This window comes from Lactuca sativa, chromosome 5 (assembly GCF_002870075.4).
Source record: "Lactuca sativa cultivar Salinas chromosome 5, Lsat_Salinas_v11, whole genome shotgun sequence".
NCBI lineage: Eukaryota > Viridiplantae > Streptophyta > Magnoliopsida > Asterales > Asteraceae > Lactuca > Lactuca sativa.
Genome location: NC_056627.2, coordinates 221,882,205 through 221,897,759, shown reverse-complemented (window position 1 = coordinate 221,897,759; position 15,555 = coordinate 221,882,205).

Here is a 15,555-nt window from a genome sequence, read left to right as displayed (position 1 = left end):
CTTAATCATTCGTTGATGCTCGGTTTGTATGGTCTCACATCCTAGAGCCCAAATTGAAGAGTCATGGAAGAATTGAAGATTGAAGTTCGTTTCGACATGTGTCACCTTTGTGGCTCGAACCACGTAGTGCTTGAGTTTGGAAGATTTGAAGTGGGTCATTCATTCCTAACTTTGAGGGGGAGAATGTTGGGGTGCAAAGTTCTTCATTCATGACTTTGTAAATGTTTGACTTTTGTAAAACCCACTTGCATGTGGTGCTTTAGCCTTTAGACCCATTTGTTAGTGAGAGTGAGAGAGAGACATGTAAACACCTCTATATAAGGTGGGTTTGTCCACTTGTAGAGGTGTGCTTGAGAGATGTAGAAGTGAGTGTGTAAGTGTGTGTTAATTATGTAGATGTAAATCTATGTCCTTTTATGTAACACCATATCCATTCAATATATCCCTTAAACACCCAAATCACCATGTTCAATTGTGCAAGCTTTAATTCCGTATGCCAAACCATGTTCTTTGTCACTACAATGAGTCCACTATCTCTGTTCTTCATTCAACTATCAACCGAATGCAGAAATCCCTTACCTCCAATTTCCATGGCCCTGAGATCCTCCAGCTTACCAAAGACATACACAAGCTTCTCTTCAACTCCTCCACTCCAAACAATTCCCTTTAGTCGAGTTTATAAAATCTCACTTTCAAGAAGTCTGTGCCAAGGTGGATGGACTTAAGCAATGGCTTGAGGAAGCACCTCCGTTGCATCCCTCCAGAGGGGGAAGTGAAGATGAAGTCCACCACTCTGATACTTCCATTCATCAGAGTCCCCCCATCACCACTGAAAAAATCCCCACACCGCAACCCTCACCACCACCGTCTCAACATACTCCATCTCCTCCTACTTGACCTCCAAAAGATACTCCCAAAAAGCCTGAGACTCCTCCTCACCTCAAAAATCTTGAGGAGAACATGTCATCCGCAAGATCCACAGACTCCCCTGCCACAGCTCAGAGAAAGCATGATTGGAAGGCGGCCAAGCTTGTTGAACTTATCTGGAGAGAATGCGGATTCGACACTATGATAGATGAGTCCTTGATTAACTCATGGGTCAATCCGCTCCGCAGGCTACTGGATGAAGACTACACTCCACATCTCACATATGCTGAACCCCAGACTGATGGATATTGGGATATCCCAATCTCTCCCAATGCCAAATATTTTGCAGTATTTGAGTCATTTGACTGCAGCCTCCCTGATCACAAACGACTGCCAATGGAGTTTGAAATACTCAATCGATTTTATGCTAAGCATGGCTCCTCCATTGAGAACATTTGGTCTAACGATAGACCATCCGCAGTCAAGAACTACAAGATGTGGAAGTTCATGAAGGCTGATTTCGTTCAGTATACCCTCACCAGAAGAGAGCATGACTACATCCGCACTCAGGGAGACTTCCCAAGCATGAATTCGGAAGAAATCTTCCTTATTGCCAGGGTGTTCCAAAACAAGGCAGAAAAGCACCCTAAGATGCAAATAGCGCTTGAAAAAGCCAAATCTTTTATGAGGGATACAGTCTGTGACTTTGCCAAGATAGATGCGGATATCTACCCCACCATCATCAAGAAGTTTGATCTCCCTCCACTTGAACCTGTGTCAATGCCTACCAAAGGCTTCGAAGAAAGATCACTAGGCGCAACAAACTTTCCTGAACTTGGAATCATATTCAAACGGAAGACTGACAATGTCAAATAACTCATTCCGATAAATGCCATGCACGGCCTGCGCAAGAAACAACTTGACATCTGCAAGACCGCAGTTGAAAAATCGAAGCATACTACTGCAGAAGTCAAATTTGAAATTTCAAGAAGAATCATATGGCTTGAAAATGTCAGGAAGTTCTAGTGGATTCTAATCAAGTTCCTCAAACTTGATAGCTGAACCGAAGTTAAAGAGGTCACTTAGGGGGAAATTGTTGAAACATAAAAGTGACCCTCTTGAACTCAACTACCGCAACCATCTCCTTAACGCAACGGTTCAGCACCCGCAGCCAATTCAGCACCCGGAGTCGGTTCTTCTTCAGCAACCGTAATCAATCCGTAGTCTACTTAATTACTTTTCTTATCTTTATGTAATACACTCTATTATCCAGCATTCCTTGCACGGTTGCTTATAGAGTTGTAGTTTAGTTCTAAGACTCTATAAATAGAGACTCATTCTACTGTATTAAGTACGACTTCTTACTCTTGCAATTCTCACTATTATATCTACTTACTCTTATCACTCGATCACTGATGACTTGTGAATTATTCTGAATATATTTCTCCAAGTTATCTTCTTCATTTCTCTATCTTTCTACTCTTCTTACTCTAAATTGTTACTGAAACATATCAGACTATAACCTCTCTCTGGAGCAAGTCTGTAAGACTTAATCACTAAGTTTGATCTTCCTTATTAACTCGGAGTAAATACATTCCTTGTTACAAATCAGCTTAAGTGTATTCTTGATATAACAATTGCTGTCATTTATATTTCTTTACTTTCTGCAACTAACTATCTAACTATCTAACTATATTATTGTTGAGCTTTTAGATCCTTTGAGATTAACTATTCCGCAATATACTTGTTCTAACGTTTCTTCAAGTGTGTCTCCAAGTTTTTCTCTCAACAAGCTTTATAACTGCTAAGTTTAGAGAGGTATTAAGTCAAAAATCTAGTAGACTTAATGAAAATTATGTGGTAGAAATGGCTAACGGTCAACCTGAAAGTACTCAAGAAATATTAGAGACTTGCAGTCTAACTCTACATAAATGTGTCTTTCATGTTTACCTAATGCCATCGACATTCTAAAGCTTTGATATAATTAACAGTATGGATTGGTTATCTCTCCATCGCGCCAATATTTTATGTTGTCAGAAATACGTACGACTAGCCATACCTAACATTGAAAGCCTAATCATCAATGGAGCCAAATAAGGTAAAAGCCTTAGAATCATGTCGTGCATGAAGGCATGAAAATATCTATGCAAGAAACGTTATGCTTTCTAGCCCATGATGTAGATAAGAATAGTAAAAGAAAGGAAATCAAATACATGTCGCATGTGTGTGATTTCCCAAAAGACTTACTGAGATTACCTCTAGTCAGACAAGTAGAGTTTCATATCGACTTCATTCCTAAAGCAGCACTAGTGGTAAAATCTTTTTATGGATTAGCACCATTTGAGACGGAAGAGCTACCCAACCAACTTCAAGAACTTATTGACAAAGAATTTATCAAACCAAGCATCTTACCATAGGGAGCACTAGTGTTATTCATCAACAAGAAGGATAGATCATTCAAAATATGTATTGATTTCCGGGAATTAAACAAACATACCATCATAAATCGGTATCCACTCCCAATGATTCATGATTTATTTGCTCAACTCTAAGGATCCAACTATTACTCAAATATTGACCTAAAATTAGGATACCATCAATTGAGCGTGCTTGAGGAAGGTAATCTAAAGACAGCATTAGGACTTGCTATGGTCATTATGAGTTCTTAGTTATGCCTTTTATATTAACAAATGTAGCAAAGGTATTGATGGATCTTATGAACCGTTTTTGCAAACCTTACTTGGATAAATTTGTGATCGTATTCAGTGATAAAATATTAATATAATCACAAACAAACACAGAACACAACCAACACCTAAAAATGACCTTAGAAATGCTAAGAAGGAAAAATTTGTAATCCAAATTCTCTAAATTTGAATTCTAGATTAGAAAAAGTACAATTACTAGGCCATATGTTTAGTAGCAAAGGAATTCATGTAGATCCCTCTAAGATAAAGGAAATTAAGGATTGGGAAGCACCAAAGACTCCAACGGAGGTGCACCAATTCCTTCCAAGTTATTATCGGAGATTCATAGAGAACTTCTCCAAGATAACCCAGAAAGATAAGAAATTTGACTAGGAAGATAAACAAGAGTCTACATTTCAAAAACAAATTAAAGAAAATGCTTTTTAGTTCCCCAATTCTATCCCTCCTAGAAGGAACTCAATATGAAAAAATGAAAATGAATAGAAAAGCTGAATGACTATGAATGTGAAATTCATTATCATCCCGACAAAGCAAATGTAATACCAAATCCCTTGAGTCGGAAATCATGAACCAAACCGAGAAGGGTTCAAGATCTAACAATAGCGATACAGTCAAACCTTACCATACTAAATTGAGATGCACAACTTAAAGAAATAAAAGAAGAGAATATTGCAAATGGATTCTTAAGAGTTATGGATAAGCAGTTTGAGTTTAAAAATGATGGAACACAATACTTCATGAACCGGATTTGGATGTTGAATTTTGGTGATCTAAGAAAGTTAGTCATGGATGAAGCACACATGTTGAAATACTTTATCCATACAAGTTCGGATAATATGTATTTAGATCTGAAAAGTTTATATTAGTGGTTGAATATGAAAGCAAATATTGCCACCTATGTATGCAAATGTCTAAATTGTGGTAATGTCAAGATAGAATACTAGAAACCTTCAGGATCACCGTAAAAACCTGAAATACCCGAGTGGAAGTGGGAACAAATAGCTACGGATTTCATAACGAAGTTACCTAAAAGTTCAAGTAGTTATGACACCATATGAGTAGTGGTTGATAGATTGACCAAGTCTGCTCACTTCTTATTAATCAAAGAGACGGATGAAATAGAGAAGTTGAGCAAAACTTATTTTAAGGAGATTGTCAAATTACATGGTGTACCCATATCTATTATCACCATTAGAGACAGTAGATTCACCTTGCGATTCTTTCAATCATTATAGAAGTCCTCAGGAACACGTTTGGATATGAGTACAATTTATCATCCACAAATAGATGGTCAGAGTGGCAGCACCATGCAGACTCTAGATGACATGCTCCGAGCTTGTGTGATAGATTTTTGAAATGAGTGGAATACTCATTTACCCTTAGTTGAGTATTCCTACATTAGTATCAAATCCACACAATTTATCACGTTCCTAACTTTTTAGGTTCGAAAAATACCCTGAGTTGTTGTGGATAACATTGAATGGTTAATATTCACCTTATTCACCAAGTAAACCTCGGATGATCTATATGGTCATTTCTAGGTTTTGTAACAAAAAGTTAGTTATGTATCACCAATCAGGTTTCAACATAGTATTTGATTCAAGATCGAACTTTTCCATAATATGTCATATCGATTATTTTACAAAGTTAATTTTCTCAAATATAAACAGTTACTACGAGAAAATAACTTTCAAATGCTTTGTTAGGATAACTGTGCTATTTCTTAACTACTAGAAATCCAACAGTTTCGATCAGGGTAATGTCTAGTATTCGATTTTATTAACAAAAACGTTGTCACCAATTTTTCAAGAAACGTGAGGGTAAAATATCTAGGCATATTCTCAACCGTCAAATGGATTTCGTTCTTGACCCTTGGATTGAGTGTTGGATTACTATGAAAAAGGAGGTCCCTAAATTTTCACCACTCATTCCCTCCCCTTTCTCACTTACTCGTCAGAAGGTCGGACCTCCCTTTGCCACCCTCAACCACCATCGAAGTCGCCGATGACCTCCATGCGCCGCCTACCTCCACTGAGCTAAAGATCTGAGAACCACCGAAATGGTCGGTTGCCTCCTTGTTCCTCCAATCCAAAAAACAACGTAGCTCCAACTAGCCCTCACCTGCCAATCAGTCACATCCAACGAAGCTATCAAAGCCGACTACCTTTAATCGCCACCACACGTTGTCGGTGAAGTTATTTTTTGACATGATTCTGATCAACTACTATTCACGTCGGTCAAAATTACAATTTATCGGGTACAAACTACTGTTTTCCAGAAAATATGAATATTTTCGACATATGCTACAACCGAGTGAGTATCACAACCCCATTTTAAATCTTCTATCATTTTTTTTGGTGGGGGGATAGGGGGATAAATGAAATACACTATACTATTTTTATTTGATATATAGAAATGTTATCGAAACTGTATCAAAACTTTTTTTAAACAATGGATATAGTAGAATTATATTGTAATAACTCTTTCTCAATACAAAATATAGTAGTAATACTGTGGTACCTCAAATGAAAGAATCATTATAGTATTGTGTATTACTATGGAAATTATACCCGAAAACTTGTTAATAAAGTTACCGTTATTAATATGTTTCAATTTTATGTGAGCATTTTTCATCAAACTAAGTATCTCTATATTTAGGAATACATATACCTTATAATAGTTAATTCTTAAGGAGCAGAAGAATTATGTATATATATTTTCAGCTTGACACCCCCATCTATGGTTGCTAGTTACAACCTTGACGACCGAGTCCCATTGGGTGATAATTTTCTTTTTATTATTTTAACGATGTGATGAAGCATCGGGAAAGGCCTATCAGTCTTAAATGTCTCGGTTATAGGACCTTATAGTGAATATAAAATATGTATAGGAAACTTGAAATACCTATAGACATATAAGGAATATCGTTTTATGTGGAACTTAGTTATGAAAACATAGGATAATAAAGATACCTTTTATATATATATATATATATATATATATATATATATATATATATATATATATATATATATATAGACACACACATATATTAAGATATGAAACTATCTATATATCCAGATAACGCTTTTTGGTCCCGATATGTACTTATCAACTCTAGTATAACTACACTTTAGCAAGAAAATATATTTTGGTTATATTATTACAAACCTGTGAACTCATCAACTTTTCTGTTGACACCTCTTTAAACTTATTTATCCTTAGGGAATTAGACTGTTGGAGGATAGAGTACAAGAATGATCATAGAATTATAGCCTTTTTGTATTTCAATATTTCATCGGTTGCCTGAAGATTAGGGATATTGTAATATACTATTTTCAATAAATAAAATAATTTATTTACTATTGTATTTTTGTATGTTCAATGTATGTTTATTAGTGTGATCCATGATGCAATCTCATCGCTCGACATTTCCACCGCTGGTTCGGGTGCGAAACTATCACATCTAATTCAAAATAGACCATACCTTTTGATAAACTAGAAGGCTTCATTTATTTCTGCCTAATCTCTACTTATTTCTACCCTATAATCATTTTTTCTGATCATTGTTTTTACTAATCAGTGTACTTTTCTTTACTAATCATTACTACTTTTAATTATTGTAATAATTAAATTATGATTAATAAAAAAACATGAAGGAGAATAAAGAAAATATATACATAATATTATTATTCATATTTTTTTATTAATATATTATTTTTATCTCAATTCTAGCCCTTCCATTTTTATTAAACTTACAAAATACATGCTTGGCTTTTTACCCCTAATAATTGTTTTTTAATAATTAGATTATCATAACATATTTTATACTAATTAATATTACTCATAATAATTAGGTTTTGATGATATATTTCTACAAACATATTTATAATTAATTATTTATAAATTATATTTACTAAAATATTATTTATTTCATTTATTAAATATATGATTCATAATACTTTTTTATAAAAGATATGTAAATATTTATAATCAAATTTTTTAACAAAAAAAAGTTAAAACACTACACAACAATAATAAAATAATATTAATCATTGTTTTTACTAATAATTTTACTTTTCTTTACTAATCATTTTTACTTTTAATTATTGTAATAATTGAATTATGATTAATAAAAAACGTGAAGGAAAATAAAGGAAATATATACATAATATTATTATTCGTATTTTTTATTAAGATATTATTTTTATCTCAATTATATCCCTCCCATTTTTATTAAACTTACAAAATATATCCTTGACTTTTTACCCCTAATAATTATTTTTTAATAATTAGATTATCATGGCATATTTTATACTAATTAATATTACTCTTAATAATTAGGTTTTGATGATATATTTCTACAAACATATTTATATTTAATTATTTATAAATTATATTTACTAACATATTATTTATTTAATTTATTAAATAGATGATTTATAATACTTTTTTTATAAAGGATATGTAAATATTTATAATCAAATTTTTTAACAAAAAAACTTAAAACACAACACAACAATAATAAAATAATATTTTAGCGTAACAAATAATAAAAAAAGTTCAAATATAAAATAATAATTGGACTAAAAACATAATTAAAAGCTCAAATACATTCGCACTTAATCTTTAATATAAATCCAAAGTGTTTCAGAAGTACGACACCTAAGTTGATTATATAAATCAAAATATGGCCGATAGATAGTTTGCCATGTAGATGCAGACAAACTTTTATGGGCATTCCAATATGTTGTGGTAGGAGGCATTGGGTAATTTCCTTTCAAAAACACCGACATATAATGAATACCGTTTACAAGTGCCAACGTAATGGCTTGGTGGGGTTGGAACTCTCTGGGGCCTCTCCAAAGAGGGAAGCATGTCATAGATTGTTCGTGGCTTAAACAATGAACGATCACGCCAAACTTGTTGGCAGTCAAGTAACCAGTCAAAGGCATATGCAACCAATGTCGTCAGAAAGGTGCAGGTGACTCAAACCCACGCAATGACTGGTATACCTCATTGAACCCGTCAGTAAAAACTTTATGGTATGCGTAATATTGACTCTCTAACTCTTCAAGAAATTGTTTTCGAATATAAAGCCACTGGTCTTCATTATACCCCAAACAAACAGCTACCGCTCGAAACCCACAATTTTCATCACCTTCTACATCATGTATATCGTCGATGTAATCATGAAATATATCTAGAATATCATTCATTTGGAATGGATAATGCCTTTGGGGTTCATCATTTAAGTCAATCCCACATGAAAAGCAATGCCTTTGGGGTTCATCATTTAAGTCAATTCCACACGAAAAGATATGTCTTTCATGTACTTTATTTAAATTCACCCCATTAAACTATGATGTGGTTGAGAAGCTTCATCTACGATTCTCAGGTATTAATTACATAAGAATTATTGGATGAAGCTCTACTCGACGAGTCGCTCGACCTACTCGTCGAGTAGCAGCGGGGTGGGACCGCGTGTTAAGTGACCTACTCGACGAGTCCACTTTGGGACTCGGTGATTAGGAGCTGGCAGAAGAACCCCTAAATCCCGGGGTTTGCACCCCTATTTAATGGAGCCTCAGCCTCCTTTGGCCTCCTTGCAATCTTTGAGAGCCCTTAAAACCCTAATACGTGTGTGCGTGTGCCATTGTGTGATTGAAGCTTGAAAACAGGATTTTGGAGAGAGAAGGCTTAGCGGAGAAGGGTATTGGAGCCAGTGGAGTGTGGAAATCAGCTCTTACTCAGTCATCATCTTCTGGAGGTAACCAAATCGCCTTTCTTCTTGTGAATCTCTTCCATTGTTGAGTTTTAGGGTTTTTGGTGAAGTATTAAGTTGAAAGGTTGAGCTATGGGCTAGATCTGAGGTTGTAACTTCAGATCTGGACCCTCCCTAGGTGCTAGAATCATAAAGTTGTTGTATTGGTTGTGATTGAGGTCCCTCTTAGACTTGAAGCTTCATTAAGAACTTAAAATAGACATTTAGAGCCTTTATAGCCATGCATGCACGTAAAGTTTGAAACTTTACGTGATAAGTATGCCCTAGAAACTTGGATCTGTGATTTGGGGCCGCTGCATGGCTTAAATCAAGTCGGTATGGAAAAAGAACTGAATGGACTCGGCGAGTCGCAAGGTGACTCGGCGAGTCATATGAAGATGTCCGTGAACTCGACGAGTTGGATGAACAACTCGGCGAGCCCGATGAAGATCACCATAAGACTCGACAAGTTGAAGAACAACTCGGCGAGTAGGATGAGTTTTCCCTAGATTATGTATGAGTGTGTATCTTTCGAGTTGCAAGGAGGGAACTCGACGTGTGACCTTAATTTTGATCGAGGATCAAAGGAACTCGACGAGTCATTCCGATCAGTCGGCGAGTTGGAATGTACTTCGGGGAACTCGGCGAGTAGCCAAGGGTACTCGGTGAGATAAGGTCAACATGGACTGTTGACCTTGATTGAGGACTTTGACTTTGACCAGGGGTTGACTAGTGGTTTATGGAGTACCTTGTAAGGTTAAGGACTTATAAGTATGATGTACTATGATGATAGGTGGTGTAACCTGTGTCAAGTGATCCGAGAATTGGAGTTTACCTTACGTGTCGACTTCTGCGAGGTGAGTTATCCTCACTATATCGATAGGTTCTACGGCACCAAGGCCGGCCCTTTAGTTGTTATTGTTATGGTATGTTGCATCTGGTCATGATTTGTTAGTTCGGAATCGAGGTAGACAGTATGTTATGATTTTATGATCCATAGGGATTAGTGTGTCAGTGACCTGATAGGTCGGTACTCTAGTTACAGGAGAATTCTATTATTATGATCAGTGAGATAGATATGCTTGATGTTTGTATATGCCAGTATATGATAGTTATGCGCACATGGTTATTTTCTTGCTGGTTGGGATAAGGTGGTCCTGCTTTGTGCTGAAGGCCAACATACCCTATGAGAGGTCCGTGGAGACTGTAGGCCTACGTGGTGGACCAGTCATGCCTAAAGGTTGGGATGGATTCAGACAGATGGTAGGCCCGGTAAGGCGGTCCAGTCAGGCCGATGGCCCAGTATGCATGATGATTGATTGATTATTACTGATATGGTATTGTCAGTGTGGTAATTGTATTTTGGGGGTAGCTCACTAAGCCCTCGGGCTTACAGTTTTCAGTTTATTGTTTCAGGTACTTCAGGAGTCCATGGAAAGGCGAAGGCGTGACCGTACCGCTCCTCATCCTAATGTTATGATTTTTGGGACACTCTGATGGAAAATGATTTGAAAACATTTTGTAAACAATGCTTTATGATTTTTATTTATGATTGAAAAAGTTTAAATTTGGCGTAAAATTTATGGATGTTACAAGTTGGTATCAGAGCCTTGGTTTGAGTGAATTAGAGGAACACTCGTGTGAATCCAGTCTCAAATCAAGGAGATTTTCGGAACATTAGTTTTAAAATGGTTTTCAAAAAAGGATGGAGGATACAGGGGGTACGATCAGCCAGATCCTGTAAGTGAACCCCAAAATACCATACGGTTATTTGATATTCTGATATGTTATAACAAGCATGCTAGTGCTAGGCTAGGGATCTTCAGGAATCACATGATAGCCTTGCCTGATTATATGATGCCTATTAGCCTAGGGTTTCTTGTATCTGGAATTGACATCATAACTGTAGATTTTTGGTGTATGCATCACGGCTGTGTATAATCAAGATCTTATAGCCTAAGAATGTCTTATTCGACCTTAGTGTAGGATTAGATATTCGAAAGTCTATGGGGTCCAGCGTTACGTGCAGCTAGCGTGCACCATCGCTGCAGGGGATGATGGAAGTTTCATGGATGTGAGAGTTATGATAAGTGGTGAGGCTAGATGTGAGATATTTGGTATTCCCCTAGAAGTGAGGGTTGGGCGCATTCCTATGTTAATGATATTGTTAGGGCATTGTGATGATACTTGAGACAAATATGGGTAGGTGTGGAAGGTAGTATGGGCCCGTACTACTGAAAGCACAGGACCCATACACGTTAGCAAGGAAATCACAACCCCTGGGGTTTTGGGGTTTTGGGGTTTTGGTCTCCTGACATTATGTTGTTCGTCTAATGACTTGTACGTATATATTCCAGTATGGTGGTGACGAGACATGTTGCTTCGGGATCTGGATCAGGATCGGGGTCGGGAGACGGAGGGTTGGAGGTGCCGGTAGCACCTAAGCCCGTGGAGTTGGATGCCAGGATAAGGGAGATCACGAAAGGCGAGATTGCTGCGGCGTTACGAGCGCAGCTGCCAGAGATGTTTGGGTCGATTAAGACCGTGATGGTTGAGTATTTTGATGAGCAATATGCAGCTCTAGCAGAGACAGCTGCCGCTGCAGCCACTTTGGTTGTAACCACGGCAGGGGTTGGAGGAGGAGCCGACAGGGCTTTCCAGTACCGGGACTTCGATAATACGAAGCCCCCGACATTTAATGGTACACAGGATGCGATTAGGGCTATGAGGTGGTTATCTAACGTGGAGGGTTGTTTCATCACGTGCTCATTTCCTGCTGAACAAAAGGTCAGGTGTGCCCTGAACCTGCTGAGGCTTGGGGCAAAGGACTGGTGGAGGCTGACGACTGGGTCGTATATTGATGATCATCGGGCTGCTGTTACTTGGGAGGAGTTCAGAGATATGTTTCGCACCCGCTATGTTCCACGCGTTGAGCGGGAGTGGCTTGCGCATGAATTTTTGACATTGAGACTGGATGGGGAGTCTGTGATGGAGATTACCCGTATGATCATGGAGAGGGCTATGTTTCGCCCGGAGTTTGATTCAGAGCAGTCTCATATGACTCGATATCTGAGTATGCTCAAGACTGATATTTGACAGTTTGTGTCTACTCAGCAATGTGATACCCTCCTCGACCTTCAGGAAGTCGCGCAACGACGTGAGTTGGAGATAGAGCTGCAGCTGAAGGAGCAGTGTTAGGCACCGGCACAGTCTCAGTCAGCGCCTAAGCGGTCTAAAACCGCTGATACATGGTCCGGGGTCATTAGAGCCGCACTTGTGGAAAGTGTGGCAAGGCTCATTCGGGGGTTTGTCGAGCAGCAGGTGGGTGCCACAAATGTGGCAAGGAGGGGCACTATGCCAGGGACTGCCGTCATTCCGCCCCTCCAGTAGATATGAGGCTTTGTTACCATTGTCATCAGGTTGGTCATGTGAAGACCAACTATCCGCAGCTTGCCACCAAGCCGACGCAGGGTTCCGCGCCAGCTGCTAGGAGGATTGGAGATGGGAGGCCAGTCAAGGTGGAGCCTCTGAAGGCTCAGGGTCGCGCATTCCAGCTCACGGCCAAGGAGGCCAAGTCAGCACCGTATGTGGTTGCTAGTACGTTTTCTATTCTTTGTCTCAGTTATTGTATTTGTGTTATGCTTATTGATTGTACATGTGATTAGGTATGTTTTTAGTGAATTCTTTGCCCGCTTGGGTATTATTTGACTCGGGGGCGAGTCGATCGTTTGTATCTCAGACCTTCTCTAGAGGGTTCAGTGTGTCGATAGATGATCTTGAGTGTCTGTTGCGAGTTTCAATCGCCAACGAGCACGGGGTCTCTCCTTCTTCCGTCTTCTGGGGATGCGAGTTGGAGATTTTTGGGTTGCCCTTCCGGATTGATTCGATTGCTATTCCCATGAGGGATGTAGGCATGATTATAGGGATGAATTGGCTTAGCCGTTTTGGCGCCATGATCGACTGTGAGGGGCAACGAGTGGTGGTTCGAACCCCAAGTGGGGGAGAACTTGTAGTATATGGTGAGGGCACCAGGTTGGGATCAGGGTTTTGTTCGGCAGCCAGGGCTCGGGAGTATATTCCGCATGGGTGTGCCGTTTATTTGGCGTATGTCATCGATACGCGGGTTAGAGAGCAGCTCTCAGTTTCTGAGGTTCCAGTGGTGATGGAGTTTGCTTATGTGTTTCCAGAGGAGTTACCCAGAGTTCCTCCATAGAGGCAAGTTGAGTTTAGGATTGACCTAGTGCCAGGTGCAGCCCCTATTGCTAAGGCGTCGTACCGAAGGCACTGCTAGAGATGCAGGAGTTGTCATCTTAGTTGCAGGAACTGTTGGGTAAGAAGTTTATTCGTCTGAGTAGTTCACCCTGGGCAGCACCGATCCTTTTCGTCAGGAAGAAGGACAGCTCGCACAGGATGTGCATTGACTATAGGAAGATAAACAAGTTAACGGTGAAGAACCGTTATCCGCTTCCGATGATAGACGATCAGGAAGATAAACAAGTTAGTTGCAGGAACTGTTGGTTTTCCAAGATTGATTTGAGATCAGGATATCACCAGGTCAGGGTGAGGGAGGATGACGTGGAGAAGACCGCGTTTCGGACATGTTATGGTCCTTACGAGTTCGTGGTGATGATTTTAGGACTCACCAATGCGCCAGCAGTGTTCATGGATTTGATGAATCGAGTATGCAGACCGATGCTTGACCGCTCGGTCATTGTGTTCATAGATGATATATCGGTGTACTCCAAGACTCGAGAGCAGCATGAGGAGCATCTCAGGGAGCTGCTGGAAGTTCTGAGGCGAGAACGGTTGTATGCCAAGTTCTCGAAATGCGAGTTTTGGTTACGGGAGGTCCAGTTCCTCGGACACCTCGTTAACCAGGAGGGGATTCTGGTCGATCCTGCCAAGGTGGAGGCGGTTATGCAGTGGTAGACCCCAAAGTCTCCCTCTGATATCTGGAGTTTCTTGGGTTTAGCAGGGTATTATCGGAGATTCATTCGTGACTTCTCCAAGATTTACATACCCCTTACTCGCCTTACGAGGAAAGGGGTGGATTTCCGGTGGGGCCCTAAGCAGAGGGCATTTGAGACCCTCTGGCAGTGTTTATACGAGGCGCCAGTGTTGACACTCCCCGAGGGAGTGGAGGATTTTGTGGTATTTTGTGATGCATCTATCACTAGCTTGGGGGCAGTCCTCATACATAGAGGAGAGGTGGTAGCCTACGGATCGCGGAAGCTGAAGCCGCATGAAACAAGGTACCCCACGCACGATCTTGAGTTGGGAGCAGTGGTTTTCGCTCTCAAGACTTGGAGCCACTATCTGTACGGGTTCTGTTGCACTATATACACAGATCACAAGAGTTTGACACACATCATGGATCAGCCGAACCTGAACATGAAGCAGCGCAGGTGGTTGGATGTGGTCAAGGACTATGATTGTGAGATCCTTTACCATCTTGGTAAATCAAATGTGGTTGTGGATGCTCTGAGCCGCAAGTCAGCTGGGTCCTCGACCCCAGCCAGGTGTATGAGGATAGTGGTGGATTCCCTACTGGTGGGTTGGATCAGGGATGCTTAGATTGAGGGCATGAGACCAGAGAACTGGAAGTTGGAGAGGATTAAGGGCAAAAGCACCCAGTTTGTTCAGGATAGCCGCGGATTGTTGACCCGTTACGGTCGGGTTTGGGTTCCGATGTCCGGAGGGGTCCGGCAGACAGTGATGGAGGAGGCTCATAAGTCTCGTTTTTCGATTCACCCGGGCGCCACCAAGATGTACCGTGATTTGAGTTCGAGTTATTGGTGGCATGGCATGAAGCGAGATATCGCTTGGTTCGTTGAGGTGCTTGACTTGTAGGATGGTCAAGGCCGAGCATCAGATTCCGCATGGTAAGTTGCAGCCTCTGGAGATTCCCATGTGGAAATGGGAACGGATCGCGATGGATTTCATCACGAAGTTGCCGAAGACGGCAAGGGGGTTCGATGCTATATGGGTCATCGAGGATCGATTGACCAAGAGTGCTCATTTCCTAGCCATACGGGAGAGTTCGTCGGCAGAGAAGTTGGCCGACCTGTACATCAAGGAGATTGTCTCTCACCATGGGGTTCCAGTTTCTATCGTTTCTGATCGAGATGTCGGGTTTACTTCCTGTTTTTGGCAGAAGTTCCATGAGGAACTGGGTACACGACTGCATTTTAGTATGGTGTTCCATCCGCAAACTGA